We start from the raw sequence: 18,074 nt of genomic DNA on the forward strand, positions 1-18,074 counted from the left end.
ACAGCAGAGCAGAATAAAAAACAGTAATTAAATATGGGACTGCAATGGGCCGACTGAAAAGGGTCAATAATGCACTATGACAAATAGCGGCGCGACGGCAACGACAGACGTCAAATATGCTCCATAAATTAGGACATAAATGAAGGCATTTACCACCAGGTGTGCAATGCAGCTCATATTATAGGATTAGCCTGACCTCATGTGGTCAGTGGGAGAAGTACAGGTAGTGGCTGTTGCTTTCCTGTGTTCAAAATTTATTGTAGTACAACCTGTCTTTAAAAATGTGGTGTATTTCCAAAGCCCAAAATTAATCTAACATTTATACCTTGAATTCATTCTAAAAATCTACTTTAAAATACAACACGATGTCTATATTCTTCAATAGAAAACTTATAAAATAATTTTCAACTGTAACAGGAGAAAGTTTAGACAAACTGTACAACGAATTGTTCCTACATCTCACATAAAACCTGATTATCTTCCCATCTGCAGCTAAACACTCTTCTAAATGAAGCCGGTGCAGAACCATTTGAACCTCAGAGCTCTTTCTTCATGTAAGTTCACAGCAGTATCATCTCTCCTCGGAAATGACGGTCTGTAATTCTTATGGTAAAGTAAATTGTATTGTGAGATTTGTACTTCCTTCTACTGATAACAGGAGTTCAGAAAACCAGGTTAATGGTGACATGGAGTACCACTTCCAAGATGGAGACACTAAAACACCAGCAGCCTTCCTCAATAGGCTCATGATACAGAATGGTATGCCATTAAAAATATCTTGTATCACACCTGTTATCATATTTTCAGTTGCCAGTCCTAGCAGGTTTTATGGACTGTGCCTGTTACAAAATTGTTTCTCTTTCAGTGTCGTCTACAACGGCTTCTCCAGCAACTACAAGACATGTCGCTTTGACGTCAGTAGCAGCTCCATCAATAGTGTATGTTCATATCCAACATGTGCATGAAATTCAAAATTCAATTTTTATCCTGATTCTGAGAAAATAACAGCCAGAATAATTGGTCTTTTCAGATCTGGTTCAGCTGTGGTTCAGACCAGGATGGTCTTCAGTTCCTCCTCTCCTGTTCCCACTGAGAGTTTGGTCCTCAGTGCAATTCGGTCTCTTCTGAGTGCTCGACTCACAAACCTCACTGACTCTGTAAAAGTGCTGAACTTCACCTATGAGAGTATGTTTTCTTTACTAATAACACAATTACATACTTTACAAATTATGGTCTCATCAATGAGAATTATTTATCAGCCGTTCTAAAGCACAATTTATTTGTTCCACAGAAATTTCAGACACCTCCTATGCAGTCAACTTCACATTCAACATCAGTAACATCAGCATGCCAGAGAACCCTGAGCTCAGGAATGACACCTACAAGCAAGTGAAGAGCATCATCAACAACGCTGTGAGTGTACAAGGCCATGTGCATAACACCGCTCTAACTTATTCAGAGATGGGCTCATTACATTTGCAGTGTTGAATAAAAAACACTTGCAAAAATCAAAAATATTCCAAAAGTCATCACAGTAAATACAGGACTATCTGAGGCAGCGCAGACTCTCAGTGCAGTAATCAGGCAAAGGTCAAAACACTAGAAAGCAGATGCAGACAAAACAGCAGAGCAGAATAAAAAACAGTAATTAAATATGGGACTGCAATGGGCCGACTGAAAAGGGTCAATAATGCACTATGACAAATAGCGGCGCGACGGCAACGACAGACGTCAAATATGCTCCATAAATTAGGACATAAATGAAGGCATTTACCACCAGGTGTGCAATGCAGCTCATATTATAGGATTAGCCTGACCTCATGTGGTCAGTGGGAGAAGTACAGGTAGTGGCTGTTGCTTTCCTGTGTTCAAAATTTATTGTAGTACAACCTGTCTTTAAAAATGTGGTGTATTTCCAAAGCCCAAAATTAATCTAACATTTATACCTTAAATTCATTCTAAAAATCTACTTTAAAATACAACACGATGTCTATATTCTTCAATAGAAAACTTATAAAATAATTTTCAACTGTAACAGGAGAAAGTTTAGACAAACTGTACAACGAATTGTTCCTACATCTCACATAAAACCTGATTATCTTCCCATCTGCAGCTAAACACTCTTCTAAATGAAGCCGGTGCAGAACCATTTGAACCTCAGAGCTCTTTCTTCATGTAAGTTCACAGCAGTATCATCTCTCCTCGGAAATGACGGTCTGTAATTCTTATGGTAAAGTAAATTGTATTGTGAGATTTGTACTTCCTTCTACTGATAACAGGAGTTCAGAAAACCAGGTTAATGGTGACATGGAGTACCACTTCCAAGATGGAGACACTAAAACACCAGCAGCCTTCCTCAATAGGCTCATGATACAGAATGGTATGCCATTAAAAATATCTTGTATCACACCTGTTATCATATTTTCAGTTGCCAGTCCTAGCAGGTTTTATGGACTGTGCCTGTTACAAAATTGTTTCTCTTTCAGTGTCGTCTACAACGGCTTCTCCAGCAACTACAAGACATGTCGCTTTGACGTCAGTAGCAGCTCCATCAATAGTGTATGTTCATATCCAACATGTGCATGAAATTCAAAATTCAATTTTTATCCTGATTCTGAGAAAATAACAGCCAGAATAATTGGTCTTTTCAGATCTGGTTCAGCTGTGGTTCAGACCAGGATGGTCTTCAGTTCCTCCTCTCCTGTTCCCACTGAGAGTTTGGTCCTCAGTGCAATTCGGTCTCTTCTGAGTGCTCGACTCACAAACCTCACTGACTCTGTAAAAGTGCTGAACTTCACCTATGAGAGTATGTTTTCTTTACTAATAACACAATTACATACTTTACAAATTATGGTCTCATCAATGTGAATTATTTATCAGCCGTTCTAAAGCACAATTTATTTGTTCCACAGAAATTTCAGACACCTCCTATGCAGTCAACTTCACATTCAACATCAGTAACATCAGCATGCCAGAGAACCCTGAGCTCAGGAATGACACCTACAAGCAAGTGAAGAGCATCATCAACAACGCTGTGAGTGTACAAGGCCATGTGCATAACACCGCTCTAACTTATTCAGAGATGGGCTCATTACATTTGCAGTGTTGAATAAAAAAACACTTGCAAAAATCAAAAATATTCCAAAAGTCATCACAGTAAATACAGGACTATCTGAGGCAGCGCAGACTCTCAGTGCAGTAATCAGGCAAAGGTCAAAACACTAGAAAGCAGATGCAGACAAAACAGCAGAGCAGAATAAAAAACAGTAATTAAATATGGGACTGCAATGGGCCGACTGAAAAGGGTCAATAATGCACTATGACAAATAGCGGCGCGACGGCAACGACAGACGTCAAATATGCTCCATAAATTAGGACATAAATGAAGGCATTTACCACCAGGTGTGCAATGCAGCTCATATTATAGGATTAGCCTGACCTCATGTGGTCAGTGGGAGAAGTACAGGTAGTGGCTGTTGCTTTCCTGTGTTCAAAATTTATTGTAGTACAACCTGTCTTTAAAAATGTGGTGTATTTCCAAAGCCCAAAATTAATCTAACATTTATACCTTGAATTCATTCTAAAAATCTACTTTAAAATACAACACGATGTCTATATTCTTCAATAGAAAACTTATAAAATAATTTTCAACTGTAACAGGAGAAAGTTTAGACAAACTGTACAACGAATTGTTCCTGCATCTCACATAAAACCTGATTATCTTCCCATCTGCAGCTAAACACTCTTCTAAATGAAGCCGGTGCAGAACCATTTGAACCTCAGAGCTCTTTCTTCATGTAAGTTCACAGCAGTATCATCTCTCCTCGGAAATGACGGTCTGTAATTCTTATGGTAAAGTAAATTGTATTGTGAGATTTGTACTTCCTTCTACTGATAACAGGAGTTCAGAAAACCAGGTTAATGGTGACATGGAGTACCACTTCCAAGATGGAGACACTAAAACACCAGCAGCCTTCCTCAATAGGCTCATGATACAGAATGGTATGCCATTAAAAATATCTTGTATCACACCTGTTATCATATTTTCAGTTGCCAGTCCTAGCAGGTTTTATGGACTGTGCCTGTTACAAAATTGTTTCTCTTTCAGTGTCGTCTACAACGGCTTCTCCAGCAACTACAAGACATGTCGCTTTGACGTCAGTAGCAGCTCCATCAATAGTGTATGTTCATATCCAACATGTGCATGAAATTCAAAATTCAATTTTTATCCTGATTCTGAGAAAATAACAGCCAGAATAATTGGTCTTTTCAGATCTGGTTCAGCTGTGGTTCAGACCAGGATGGTCTTCAGTTCCTCCTCTCCTGTTCCCACTGAGAGTTTGGTCCTCAGTGCAATTCGGTCTCTTCTGAGTGCTCGACTCACAAACCTCACTGACTCTGTAAAAGTGCTGAACTTCACCTATGAGAGTATGTTTTCTTTACTAATAACACAATTACATACTTTACAAATTATGGTCTCATCAATGTGAATTATTTATCAGCCGTTCTAAAGCACAATTTATTTGTTCCACAGAAATTTCAGACACCTCCTATGCAGTCAACTTCACATTCAACATCAGTAACATCAGCATGCCAGAGAACCCTGAGCTCAGGAATGACACCTACAAGCAAGTGAAGAGCATCATCAACAACGCTGTGAGTGTACAAGGCCATGTGCATAACACCGCTCTAACTTATTCAGAGATGGGCTCATTACATTTGCAGTGTTGAATAAAAAACACTTGCAAAAATCAAAAATATTCCAAAAGTCATCACAGTAAATACAGGACTATCTGAGGCAGCGCAGACTCACAGTGCAGTAATCAGGCAAAGGTCAAAACACTAGAAAGCAGATGCAGACAAAACAGCAGAGCAGAATAAAAAACAGTAATTAAATATGGGACTGCAATGGGCCGACTGAAAAGGGTCAATAATGCACTATGACAAATAGCGGCGCGACGGCAACGACAGACGTCAAATATGCTCCATAAATTAGGACATAAATCAAGGCATTTACCACCAGGTGTGCAATGCAGCTCATATTATAGGATTAGCCTGACCTCATGTGGTCAGTGGGAGAAGTACAGGTAGTGGCTGTTGCTTTCCTGTGTTCAAAATTTATTGTAGTACAACCTGTCTTTAAAAATGTGGTGTATTTCCAAAGCCCAAAATTAATCTAACATTTATACCTTGAATTCATTCTAAAAATCTACTTTAAAATACAACACGATGTCTATATTCTTCAATAGAAAACTTATAAAATAATTTTCAACTGTAACAGGAGAAAGTTTAGACAAACTGTACAACGAATTGTTCCTGCATCTCACATAAAACCTGATTATCTTCCCATCTGCAGCTAAACACTCTTCTAAATGAAGCCGGTGCAGAACCATTTGAACCTCAGAGCTCTTTCTTCATGTAAGTTCACAGCAGTATCATCTCTCCTCGGAAATGACGGTCTGTAATTCTTATGGTAAAGTAAATTGTATTGTGAGATTTGTACTTCCTTCTACTGATAACAGGAGTTCAGAAAACCAGGTTAATGGTGACATGGAGTACCACTTCCAAGATGGAGACACTAAAACACCAGCAGCCTTCCTCAATAGGCTCATGATACAGAATGGTATGCCATTAAAAATATCTTGTATCACACCTGTTATCATATTTTCAGTTGCCAGTCCTAGCAGGTTTTATGGACTGTGCCTGTTACAAAATTGTTTCTCTTTCAGTGTCGTCTACAACGGCTTCTCCAGCAACTACAAGACATGTCGCTTTGACGTCAGTAGCAGCTCCATCAATAGTGTATGTTCATATCCAACATGTGCATGAAATTCAAAATTCAATTTTTATCCTGATTCTGAGAAAATAACAGCCAAAATAATTGGTCTTTTCAGATCTGGTTCAGCTGTGGTTCAGACCAGGATGGTCTTCAGTTCCTCCTCTCCTGTTCCCACTGAGAGTTTGGTCCTCAGTGCAATTCGGTCTCTTCTGAGTGCTCGACTCACAAACCTCACTGACTCTGTAAAAGTGCTGAACTTCACCTATGAGAGTATGTTTTCTTTACTAATAACACAATTACATACTTTACAAATTATGGTCTCATCAATGAGAATTATTTATCAGCCGTTCTAAAGCACAATTTATTTGTTCCACAGAAATTTCAGACACCTCCTATGCAGTCAACTTCACATTCAACATCAGTAACATCAGCATGCCAGAGAACCCTGAGCTCAGGAATGACACCTACAAGCAAGTGAAGAGCATCATCAACAACGCTGTGAGTGTACAAGGCCATGTGCATAACACCGCTCTAACTTATTCAGAGATGGGCTCATTACATTTGCAGTGTTGAATAAAAAACACTTGCAAAAATCAAAAATATTCCAAAAGTCATCACAGTAAATACAGGACTATCTGAGGCAGCGCAGACTCTCAGTGCAGTAATCAGGCAAAGGTCAAAACACTAGAAAGCAGATGCAGACAAAACAGCAGAGCAGAATAAAAAACAGTAATTAAATATGGGACTGCAATGGGCCGACTGAAAAGGGTCAATAATGCACTATGACAAATAGCGGCGCGACGGCAACGACAGACGTCAAATATGCTCCATAAATTAGGACATAAATGAAGGCATTTACCACCAGGTGTGCAATGCAGCTCATATTATAGGATTAGCCTGACCTCATGTGGTCAGTGGGAGAAGTACAGGTAGTGGCTGTTGCTTTCCTGTGTTCAAAATTTATTGTAGTACAACCTGTCTTTAAAAATGTGGTGTATTTCCAAAGCCCAAAATTAATCTAACATTTATACCTTAAATTCATTCTAAAAATCTACTTTAAAATACAACACGATGTCTATATTCTTCAATAGAAAACTTATAAAATAATTTTCAACTGTAACAGGAGAAAGTTTAGACAAACTGTACAACGAATTGTTCCTACATCTCACATAAAACCTGATTATCTTCCCATCTGCAGCTAAACACTCTTCTAAATGAAGCCGGTGCAGAACCATTTGAACCTCAGAGCTCTTTCTTCATGTAAGTTCACAGCAGTATCATCTCTCCTCGGAAATGACGGTCTGTAATTCTTATGGTAAAGTAAATTGTATTGTGAGATTTGTACTTCCTTCTACTGATAACAGGAGTTCAGAAAACCAGGTTAATGGTGACATGGAGTACCACTTCCAAGATGGAGACACTAAAACACCAGCAGCCTTCCTCAATAGGCTCATGATACAGAATGGTATGCCATTAAAAATATCTTGTATCACACCTGTTATCATATTTTCAGTTGCCAGTCCTAGCAGGTTTTATGGACTGTGCCTGTTACAAAATTGTTTCTCTTTCAGTGTCGTCTACAACGGCTTCTCCAGCAACTACAAGACATGTCGCTTTGACGTCAGTAGCAGCTCCATCAATAGTGTATGTTCATATCCAACATGTGCATGAAATTCAAAATTCAATTTTTATCCTGATTCTGAGAAAATAACAGCCAGAATAATTGGTCTTTTCAGATCTGGTTCAGCTGTGGTTCAGACCAGGATGGTCTTCAGTTCCTCCTCTCCTGTTCCCACTGAGAGTTTGGTCCTCAGTGCAATTCGGTCTCTTCTGAGTGCTCGACTCACAAACCTCACTGACTCTGTAAAAGTGCTGAACTTCACCTATGAGAGTATGTTTTCTTTACTAATAACACAATTACATACTTTACAAATTATGGTCTCATCAATGTGAATTATTTATCAGCCGTTCTAAAGCACAATTTATTTGTTCCACAGAAATTTCAGACACCTCCTATGCAGTCAACTTCACATTCAACATCAGTAACATCAGCATGCCAGAGAACCCTGAGCTCAGGAATGACACCTACAAGCAAGTGAAGAGCATCATCAACAACGCTGTGAGTGTACAAGGCCATGTGCATAACACCGCTCTAACTTATTCAGAGATGGGCTCATTACATTTGCAGTGTTGAATAAAAAACACTTGCAAAAATCAAAAATATTCCAAAAGTCATCACAGTAAATACAGGACTATCTGAGGCAGCGCAGACTCACAGTGCAGTAATCAGGCAAAGGTCAAAACACTAGAAAGCAGATGCAGACAAAACAGCAGAGCAGAATAAAAAACAGTAATTAAATATGGGACTGCAATGGGCCGACTGAAAAGGGTCAATAATGCACTATGACAAATAGCGGCGCGACGGCAACGACAGACGTCAAATATGCTCCATAAATTAGGACATAAATGAAGGCATTTACCACCAGGTGTGCAATGCAGCTCATATTATAGGATTAGCCTGACCTCATGTGGTCAGTGGGAGAAGTACAGGTAGTGGCTGTTGCTTTCCTGTGTTCAAAATTTATTGTAGTACAACCTGTCTTTAAAAATGTGGTGTATTTCCAAAGCCCAAAATTAATCTAACATTTATACCTTGAATTCATTCTAAAAATCTACTTTAAAATACAACACGATGTCTATATTCTTCAATAGAAAACTTATAAAATAATTTTCAACTGTAACAGGAGAAAGTTTAGACAAACTGTACAACGAATTGTTCCTGCATCTCACATAAAACCTGATTATCTTCCCATCTGCAGCTAAACACTCTTCTAAATGAAGCCGGTGCAGAACCATTTGAACCTCAGAGCTCTTTCTTCATGTAAGTTCACAGCAGTATCATCTCTCCTCGGAAATGACGGTCTGTAATTCTTATGGTAAAGTAAATTGTATTGTGAGATTTGTACTTCCTTCTACTGATAACAGGAGTTCAGAAAACCAGGTTAATGGTGACATGGAGTACCACTTCCAAGATGGAGACACTAAAACACCAGCAGCCTTCCTCAATAGGCTCATGATACAGAATGGTATGCCATTAAAAATATCTTGTATCACACCTGTTATCATATTTTCAGTTGCCAGTCCTAGCAGGTTTTATGGACTGTGCCTGTTACAAAATTGTTTCTCTTTCAGTGTCGTCTACAACGGCTTCTCCAGCAACTACAAGACATGTCGCTTTGACGTCAGTAGCAGCTCCATCAATAGTGTATGTTCATATCCAACATGTGCATGAAATTCAAAATTCAATTTTTATCCTGATTCTGAGAAAATAACAGCCAAAATAATTGGTCTTTTCAGATCTGGTTCAGCTGTGGTTCAGACCAGGATGGTCTTCAGTTCCTCCTCTCCTGTTCCCACTGAGAGTTTGGTCCTCAGTGCAATTCGGTCTCTTCTGAGTGCTCGACTCACAAACCTCACTGACTCTGTAAAAGTGCTGAACTTCACCTATGAGAGTATGTTTTCTTTACTAATAACACAATTACATACTTTACAAATTATGGTCTCATCAATGAGAATTATTTATCAGCCGTTCTAAAGCACAATTTATTTGTTCCACAGAAATTTCAGACACCTCCTATGCAGTCAACTTCACATTCAACATCAGTAACATCAGCATGCCAGAGAACCCTGAGCTCAGGAATGACACCTACAAGCAAGTGAAGAGCATCATCAACAACGCTGTGAGTGTACAAGGCCATGTGCATAACACCGCTCTAACTTATTCAGAGATGGGCTCATTACATTTGCAGTGTTGAATAAAAAACACTTGCAAAAATCAAAAATATTCCAAAAGTCATCACAGTAAATACAGGACTATCTGAGGCAGCGCAGACTCTCAGTGCAGTAATCAGGCAAAGGTCAAAACACTAGAAAGCAGATGCAGACAAAACAGCAGAGCAGAATAAAAAACAGTAATTAAATATGGGACTGCAATGGGCCGACTGAAAAGGGTCAATAATGCACTATGACAAATAGCGGCGCGACGGCAACGACAGACGTCAAATATGCTCCATAAATTAGGACATAAATGAAGGCATTTACCACCAGGTGTGCAATGCAGCTCATATTATAGGATTAGCCTGACCTCATGTGGTCAGTGGGAGAAGTACAGGTAGTGGCTGTTGCTTTCCTGTGTTCAAAATTTATTGTAGTACAACCTGTCTTTAAAAATGTGGTGTATTTCCAAAGCCCAAAATTAATCTAACATTTATACCTTAAATTCATTCTAAAAATCTACTTTAAAATACAACACGATGTCTATATTCTTCAATAGAAAACTTATAAAATAATTTTCAACTGTAACAGGAGAAAGTTTAGACAAACTGTACAACGAATTGTTCCTACATCTCACATAAAACCTGATTATCTTCCCATCTGCAGCTAAACACTCTTCTAAATGAAGCCGGTGCAGAACCATTTGAACCTCAGAGCTCTTTCTTCATGTAAGTTCACAGCAGTATCATCTCTCCTCGGAAATGACGGTCTGTAATTCTTATGGTAAAGTAAATTGTATTGTGAGATTTGTACTTCCTTCTACTGATAACAGGAGTTCAGAAAACCAGGTTAATGGTGACATGGAGTACCACTTCCAAGATGGAGACACTAAAACACCAGCAGCCTTCCTCAATAGGCTCATGATACAGAATGGTATGCCATTAAAAATATCTTGTATCACACCTGTTATCATATTTTCAGTTGCCAGTCCTAGCAGGTTTTATGGACTGTGCCTGTTACAAAATTGTTTCTCTTTCAGTGTCGTCTACAACGGCTTCTCCAGCAACTACAAGACATGTCGCTTTGACGTCAGTAGCAGCTCCATCAATAGTGTATGTTCATATCCAACATGTGCATGAAATTCAAAATTCAATTTTTATCCTGATTCTGAGAAAATAACAGCCAGAATAATTGGTCTTTTCAGATCTGGTTCAGCTGTGGTTCAGACCAGGATGGTCTTCAGTTCCTCCTCTCCTGTTCCCACTGAGAGTTTGGTCCTCAGTGCAATTCGGTCTCTTCTGAGTGCTCGACTCACAAACCTCACTGACTCTGTAAAAGTGCTGAACTTCACCTATGAGAGTATGTTTTCTTTACTAATAACACAATTACATACTTTACAAATTATGGTCTCATCAATGTGAATTATTTATCAGCCGTTCTAAAGCACAATTTATTTGTTCCACAGAAATTTCAGACACCTCCTATGCAGTCAACTTCACATTCAACATCAGTAACATCAGCATGCCAGAGAACCCTGAGCTCAGGAATGACACCTACAAGCAAGTGAAGAGCATCATCAACAACGCTGTGAGTGTACAAGGCCATGTGCATAACACCGCTCTAACTTATTCAGAGATGGGCTCATTACATTTGCAGTGTTGAATAAAAAAACACTTGCAAAAATCAAAAATATTCCAAAAGTCATCACAGTAAATACAGGACTATCTGAGGCAGCGCAGACTCACAGTGCAGTAATCAGGCAAAGGTCAAAACACTAGAAAGCAGATGCAGACAAAACAGCAGAGCAGAATAAAAAACAGTAATTAAATATGGGACTGCAATGGGCCGACTGAAAAGGGTCAATAATGCACTATGACAAATAGCGGCGCGACGGCAACGACAGACGTCAAATATGCTCCATAAATTAGGACATAAATGAAGGCATTTACCACCAGGTGTGCAATGCAGCTCATATTATAGGATTAGCCTGACCTCATGTGGTCAGTGGGAGAAGTACAGGTAGTGGCTGTTGCTTTCCTGTGTTCAAAATTTATTGTAGTACAACCTGTCTTTAAAAATGTGGTGTATTTCCAAAGCCCAAAATTAATCTAACATTTATACCTTAAATTCATTCTAAAAATCTACTTTAAAATACAACACGATGTCTATATTCTTCAATAGAAAACTTATAAAATAATTTTCAACTGTAACAGGAGAAAGTTTAGACAAACTGTACAACGAATTGTTCCTACATCTCACATAAAACCTGATTATCTTCCCATCTGCAGCTAAACACTCTTCTAAATGAAGCCGGTGCAGAACCATTTGAACCTCAGAGCTCTTTCTTCATGTAAGTTCACAGCAGTATCATCTCTCCTCGGAAATGACGGTCTGTAATTCTTATGGTAAAGTAAATTGTATTGTGAGATTTGTACTTCCTTCTACTGATAACAGGAGTTCAGAAAACCAGGTTAATGGTGACATGGAGTACCACTTCCAAGATGGAGACACTAAAACACCAGCAGCCTTCCTCAATAGGCTCATGATACAGAATGGTATGCCATTAAAAATATCTTGTATCACACCTGTTATCATATTTTCAGTTGCCAGTCCTAGCAGGTTTTATGGACTGTGCCTGTTACAAAATTGTTTCTCTTTCAGTGTCGTCTACAACGGCTTCTCCAGCAACTACAAGACATGTCGCTTTGACGTCAGTAGCAGCTCCATCAATAGTGTATGTTCATATCCAACATGTGCATGAAATTCAAAATTCAATTTTTATCCTGATTCTGAGAAAATAACAGCCAGAATAATTGGTCTTTTCAGATCTGGTTCAGCTGTGGTTCAGACCAGGATGGTCTTCAGTTCCTCCTCTCCTGTTCCCACTGAGAGTTTGGTCCTCAGTGCAATTCGGTCTCTTCTGAGTGCTCGACTCACAAACCTCACTGACTCTGTAAAAGTGCTGAACTTCACCTATGAGAGTATGTTTTCTTTACTAATAACACAATTACATACTTTACAAATTATGGTCTCATCAATGTGAATTATTTATCAGCCGTTCTAAAGCACAATTTATTTGTTCCACAGAAATTTCAGACACCTCCTATGCAGTCAACTTCACATTCAACATCAGTAACATCAGCATGCCAGAGAACCCTGAGCTCAGGAATGACACCTACAAGCAAGTGAAGAGCATCATCAACAACGCTGTGAGTGTACAAGGCCATGTGCATAACACCGCTCTAACTTATTCAGAGATGGGCTCATTACATTTGCAGTGTTGAATAAAAAAACACTTGCAAAAATCAAAAATATTCCAAAAGTCATCACAGTAAATACAGGACTATCTGAGGCAGCGCAGACTCTCAGTGCAGTAATCAGGCAAAGGTCAAAACACTAGAAAGCAGATGCAGACAAAACAGCAGAGCAGAATAAAAAACAGTAATTAAATATGGGACTGCAATGGGCCGACTGAAAAGGGTCAATAATGCACTATGACAAATAGCGGCGCGACGGCAACGACAGACGTCAAATATGCTCCATAAATTAGGACATAAATGAAGGCATTTACCACCAGGTGTGCAATGCAGCTCATATTATAGGATTAGCCTGACCTCATGTGGTCAGTGGGAGAAGTACAGGTAGTGGCTGTTGCTTTCCTGTGTTCAAAATTTATTGTAGTACAACCTGTCTTTAAAAATGTGGTGTATTTCCAAAGCCCAAAATTAATCTAACATTTATACCTTAAATTCATTCTAAAAATCTACTTTAAAATACAACACGATGTCTATATTCTTCAATAGAAAACTTATAAAATAATTTTCAACTGTAACAGGAGAAAGTTTAGACAAACTGTACAACGAATTGTTCCTACATCTCACATAAAACCTGATTATCTTCCCATCTGCAGCTAAACACTCTTCTAAATGAAGCCGGTGCAGAACCATTTGAACCTCAGAGCTCTTTCTTCATGTAAGTTCACAGCAGTATCATCTCTCCTCGGAAATGACGGTCTGTAATTCTTATGGTAAAGTAAATTGTATTGTGAGATTTGTACTTCCTTCTACTGATAACAGGAGTTCAGAAAACCAGGTTAATGGTGACATGGAGTACCACTTCCAAGATGGAGACACTAAAACACCAGCAGCCTTCCTCAATAGGCTCATGATACAGAATGGTATGCCATTAAAAATATCTTGTATCACACCTGTTATCATATTTTCAGTTGCCAGTCCTAGCAGGTTTTATGGACTGTGCCTGTTACAAAATTGTTTCTCTTTCAGTGTCGTCTACAACGGCTTCTCCAGCAACTACAAGACATGTCGCTTTGACGTCAGTAGCAGCTCCATCAATAGTGTATGTTCATATCCAACATGTGCATGAAATTCAAAATTCAATTTTTATCCTGATTCTGAGAAAATAACAGCCAGAATAATTGGTCTTTTCAGATCTGGTTCAGCTGTGGTTCAGACCAGGATGGTCTTCAGTTCCTCCTCTCCTGTTCCCACTGAGAGTTTGGTCCTCAGTGCAATTCGGTCTCTTCTGAGTGCTCGACTCACAAACCTCACTGACTCTGTAAAAGTGCTGAACTTCACCTATGAGAGTATGTTTTCTTTACTAATAACACAATTACATACTTTACAAATTATGGTCTCATCAATGTGAATTATTTATCAGCCGTTCTAAAGCACAATTTATTTGTTCCACAGAAATTTCAGACACCTCCTATGCAGTCAACTTCACATTCAACATCAGTAACATCAGCATGCCAGAGAACCCTGAGCTCAGGAATGACACCTACAAGCAAGTGAAGAGCATCATCAACAACGCTGTGAGTGTACAAGGCCATGTGCATAACACCGCTCTAACTTATTCAGAGATGGGCTCATTACATTTGCAGTGTTGAATAAAAAAACACTTGCAAAAATCAAAAATATTCCAAAAGTCATCACAGTAAATACAGGACTATCTGAGGCAGCGCAGACTCACAGTGCAGTAATCAGGCAAAGGTCAAAACACTAGAAAGCAGATGCAGACAAAACAGCAGAGCAGAATAAAAAACAGTAATTAAATATGGGACTGCAATGGGCCGACTGAAAAGGGTCAATAATGCACTATGACAAATAGCGGCGCGACGGCAACGACAGACGTCAAATATGCTCCATAAATTAGGACATAAATGAAGGCATTTACCACCAGGTGTGCAATGCAGCTCATATTATAGGATTAGCCTGACCTCATGTGGTCAGTGGGAGAAGTACAGGTAGTGGCTGTTGCTTTCCTGTGTTCAAAATTTATTGTAGTACAACCTGTCTTTAAAAATGTGGTGTATTTCCAAAGCCCAAAATTAATCTAACATTTATACCTTAAATTCATTCTAAAAATCTACTTTAAAATACAACACGATGTCTATATTCTTCAATAGAAAACTTATAAAATAATTTTCAACTGTAACAGGAGAAAGTTTAGACAAACTGTACAACGAATTGTTCCTACATCTCACATAAAACCTGATTATCTTCCCATCTGCAGCTAAACACTCTTCTAAATGAAGCCGGTGCAGAACCATTTGAACCTCAGAGCTCTTTCTTCATGTAAGTTCACAGCAGTATCATCTCTCCTCGGAAATGACGGTCTGTAATTCTTATGGTAAAGTAAATTGTATTGTGAGATTTGTACTTCCTTCTACTGATAACAGGAGTTCAGAAAACCAGGTTAATGGTGACATGGAGTACCACTTCCAAGATGGAGACACTAAAACACCAGCAGCCTTCCTCAATAGGCTCATGATACAGAATGGTATGCCATTAAAAATATCTTGTATCACACCTGTTATCATATTTTCAGTTGCCAGTCCTAGCAGGTTTTATGGACTGTGCCTGTTACAAAATTGTTTCTCTTTCAGTGTCGTCTACAACGGCTTCTCCAGCAACTACAAGACATGTCGCTTTGACGTCAGTAGCAGCTCCATCAATAGTGTATGTTCATATCCAACATGTGCATGAAATTCAAAATTCAATTTTTATCCTGATTCTGAGAAAATAACAGCCAGAATAATTGGTCTTTTCAGATCTGGTTCAGCTGTGGTTCAGACCAGGATGGTCTTCAGTTCCTCCTCTCCTGTTCCCACTGAGAGTTTGGTCCTCAGTGCAATTCGGTCTCTTCTGAGTGCTCGACTCACAAACCTCACTGACTCTGTAAAAGTGCTGAACTTCACCTATGAGAGTATGTTTTCTTTACTAATAACACAATTACATACTTTACAAATTATGGTCTCATCAATGTGAATTATTTATCAGCCGTTCTAAAGCACAATTTATTTGTTCCACAGAAATTTCAGACACCTCCTATGCAGTCAACTTCACATTCAACATCAGTAACATCAGCATGCCAGAGAACCCTGAGCTCAGGAATGACACCTACAAGCAAGTGAAGAGCATCATCAACAACGCTGTGAGTGTACAAGGCCATGTGCATAACACCGCTCTAACTTATTCAGAGATGGGCTCATTACATTTGCAGTGTTGAATAAAAAAACACTTGCAAAAATCAAAAATATTCCAAAAGTCATCACAGTAAATACAGGACTATCTGAGGCAGCGCAGACTCTCAGTGCAGTAATCAGGCAAAGGTCAAAACACTAGAAAGCAGATGCAGACAAAACAGCAGAGCAGAATAAAAAACAGTAATTAAATATGGGACTGCAATGGGCCGACTGAAAAGGGTCAATAATGCACTATGACAAATAGCGGCGCGACGGCAACGACAGACGTCAAATATGCTCCATAAATTAGGACATAAATGAAGGCATTTACCACCAGGTGTGCAATGCAGCTCATATTATAGGATTAGCCTGACCTCATGTGGTCAGTGGGAGAAGTACAGGTAGTGGCTGTTGCTTTCCTGTGTTCAAAATTTATTGTAGTACAACCTGTCTTTAAAAATGTGGTGTATTTCCAAAGCCCAAAATTAATCTAACATTTATACCTTAAATTCATTCTAAAAATCTACTTTAAAATACAACACGATGTCTATATTCTTCAATAGAAAACTTATAAAATAATTTTCAACTGTAACAGGAGAAAGTTTAGACAAACTGTACAACGAATTGTTCCTACATCTCACATAAAACCTGATTATCTTCCCATCTGCAGCTAAACACTCTTCTAAATGAAGCCGGTGCAGAACCATTTGAACCTCAGAGCTCTTTCTTCATGTAAGTTCACAGCAGTATCATCTCTCCTCGGAAATGACGGTCTGTAATTCTTATGGTAAAGTAAATTGTATTGTGAGATTTGTACTTCCTTCTACTGATAACAGGAGTTCAGAAAACCAGGTTAATGGTGACATGGAGTACCACTTCCAAGATGGAGACACTAAAACACCAGCAGCCTTCCTCAATAGGCTCATGATACAGAATGGTATGCCATTAAAAATATCTTGTATCACACCTGTTATCATATTTTCAGTTGCCAGTCCTAGCAGGTTTTATGGACTGTGCCTGTTACAAAATTGTTTCTCTTTCAGTGTCGTCTACAACGGCTTCTCCAGCAACTACAAGACATGTCGCTTTGACGTCAGTAGCAGCTCCATCAATAGTGTATGTTCATATCCAACATGTGCATGAAATTCAAAATTCAATTTTTATCCTGATTCTGAGAAAATAACAGCCAGAATAATTGGTCTTTTCAGATCTGGTTCAGCTGTGGTTCAGACCAGGATGGTCTTCAGTTCCTCCTCTCCTGTTCCCACTGAGAGTTTGGTCCTCAGTGCAATTCGGTCTCTTCTGAGTGCTCGACTCACAAACCTCACTGACTCTGTAAAAGTGCTGAACTTCACCTATGAGAGTATGTTTTCTTTACTAATAACACAATTACATACTTTACAAATTATGGTCTCATCAATGTGAATTATTTATCAGCCGTTCTAAAGCACAATTTATTTGTTCCACAGAAATTTCAGACACCTCCTATGCAGTCAACTTCACATTCAACATCAGTAACATCAGCATGCCAGAGAACCCTGAGCTCAGGAATGACACCTACAAGCAAGTGAAGAGCATCATCAACAACGCTGTGAGTGTACAAGGCCATGTGCATAACACCGCTCTAACTTATTCAGAGATGGGCTCATTACATTTGCAGTGTTGAATAAAAAACACTTGCAAAAATCAAAAATATTCCAAAAGTCATCACAGTAAATACAGGACTATCTGAGGCAGCGCAGACTCTCAGTGCAGTAATCAGGCAAAGGTCAAAACACTAGAAAGCAGATGCAGACAAAACAGCAGAGCAGAATAAAAAACAGTAATTAAATATGGGACTGCAATGGGCCGACTGAAAAGGGTCAATAATGCACTATGACAAATAGCGGCGCGACGGCAACGACAGACGTCAAATATGCTCCATAAATTAGGACATAAATCAAGGCATTTACCACCAGGTGTGCAATGCAGCTCATATTATAGGATTAGCCTGACCTCATGTGGTCAGTGGGAGAAGTACAGGTAGTGGCTGTTGCT

The 18,074-nt window shown here is 39.0% G+C and overlaps 11 long non-coding RNA genes across 11 annotated transcripts; all 11 read left to right on the forward strand.

The window, feature by feature from the left end:
• Positions 1-511: 511 nt before the first annotated feature.
• Positions 512-1,179, forward strand: LOC128318047 (uncharacterized). The gene is made up of 3 exons (XR_008301487.1): positions 512-554; positions 659-938; positions 1,031-1,179. It is a non-coding gene; the product is annotated as an uncharacterized LOC128318047 (long non-coding RNA).
• A 953-nt stretch (positions 1,180-2,132) lies between these two features.
• LOC128318042 (uncharacterized) lies at positions 2,133-2,857 on the forward strand. Its single transcript, XR_008301482.1, has 3 exons — positions 2,133-2,175; positions 2,280-2,559; positions 2,652-2,857. It is a non-coding gene; the product is annotated as an uncharacterized LOC128318042 (long non-coding RNA).
• Positions 2,858-3,754: 897 nt separating this feature from the next.
• On the forward strand, positions 3,755-4,479 carry LOC128318032 (uncharacterized). The gene is made up of 3 exons (XR_008301471.1): positions 3,755-3,797; positions 3,902-4,181; positions 4,274-4,479. It is a non-coding gene; the product is annotated as an uncharacterized LOC128318032 (long non-coding RNA).
• An 896-nt stretch (positions 4,480-5,375) lies between these two features.
• Positions 5,376-6,043, forward strand: LOC128318039 (uncharacterized). The gene is made up of 3 exons (XR_008301479.1): positions 5,376-5,418; positions 5,523-5,802; positions 5,895-6,043. It is a non-coding gene; the product is annotated as an uncharacterized LOC128318039 (long non-coding RNA).
• A 953-nt stretch (positions 6,044-6,996) lies between these two features.
• Positions 6,997-7,730, forward strand: LOC128318031 (uncharacterized). Its single transcript, XR_008301470.1, has 3 exons — positions 6,997-7,039; positions 7,144-7,423; positions 7,516-7,730. It is a non-coding gene; the product is annotated as an uncharacterized LOC128318031 (long non-coding RNA).
• Positions 7,731-8,617: 887 nt separating this feature from the next.
• On the forward strand, positions 8,618-9,285 carry LOC128318040 (uncharacterized). The gene is made up of 3 exons (XR_008301480.1): positions 8,618-8,660; positions 8,765-9,044; positions 9,137-9,285. It is a non-coding gene; the product is annotated as an uncharacterized LOC128318040 (long non-coding RNA).
• A 953-nt stretch (positions 9,286-10,238) lies between these two features.
• LOC128318033 (uncharacterized) lies at positions 10,239-10,963 on the forward strand. Its single transcript, XR_008301472.1, has 3 exons — positions 10,239-10,281; positions 10,386-10,665; positions 10,758-10,963. It is a non-coding gene; the product is annotated as an uncharacterized LOC128318033 (long non-coding RNA).
• An 897-nt stretch (positions 10,964-11,860) lies between these two features.
• LOC128318034 (uncharacterized) lies at positions 11,861-12,528 on the forward strand. The gene is made up of 3 exons (XR_008301473.1): positions 11,861-11,903; positions 12,008-12,287; positions 12,380-12,528. It is a non-coding gene; the product is annotated as an uncharacterized LOC128318034 (long non-coding RNA).
• A 954-nt stretch (positions 12,529-13,482) lies between these two features.
• On the forward strand, positions 13,483-14,150 carry LOC128318035 (uncharacterized). Its single transcript, XR_008301474.1, has 3 exons — positions 13,483-13,525; positions 13,630-13,909; positions 14,002-14,150. It is a non-coding gene; the product is annotated as an uncharacterized LOC128318035 (long non-coding RNA).
• A 954-nt stretch (positions 14,151-15,104) lies between these two features.
• LOC128318036 (uncharacterized) lies at positions 15,105-15,772 on the forward strand. The gene is made up of 3 exons (XR_008301475.1): positions 15,105-15,147; positions 15,252-15,531; positions 15,624-15,772. It is a non-coding gene; the product is annotated as an uncharacterized LOC128318036 (long non-coding RNA).
• A 954-nt stretch (positions 15,773-16,726) lies between these two features.
• LOC128318037 (uncharacterized) lies at positions 16,727-17,394 on the forward strand. Its single transcript, XR_008301476.1, has 3 exons — positions 16,727-16,769; positions 16,874-17,153; positions 17,246-17,394. It is a non-coding gene; the product is annotated as an uncharacterized LOC128318037 (long non-coding RNA).
• The last annotated feature ends 680 nt before the right edge of the window (positions 17,395-18,074 follow it).

The sequence above is a fragment of the Pangasianodon hypophthalmus genome, chromosome 3 (assembly GCF_027358585.1).
Source record: "Pangasianodon hypophthalmus isolate fPanHyp1 chromosome 3, fPanHyp1.pri, whole genome shotgun sequence".
Classification (NCBI taxonomy): domain Eukaryota; kingdom Metazoa; phylum Chordata; class Actinopteri; order Siluriformes; family Pangasiidae; genus Pangasianodon; species Pangasianodon hypophthalmus.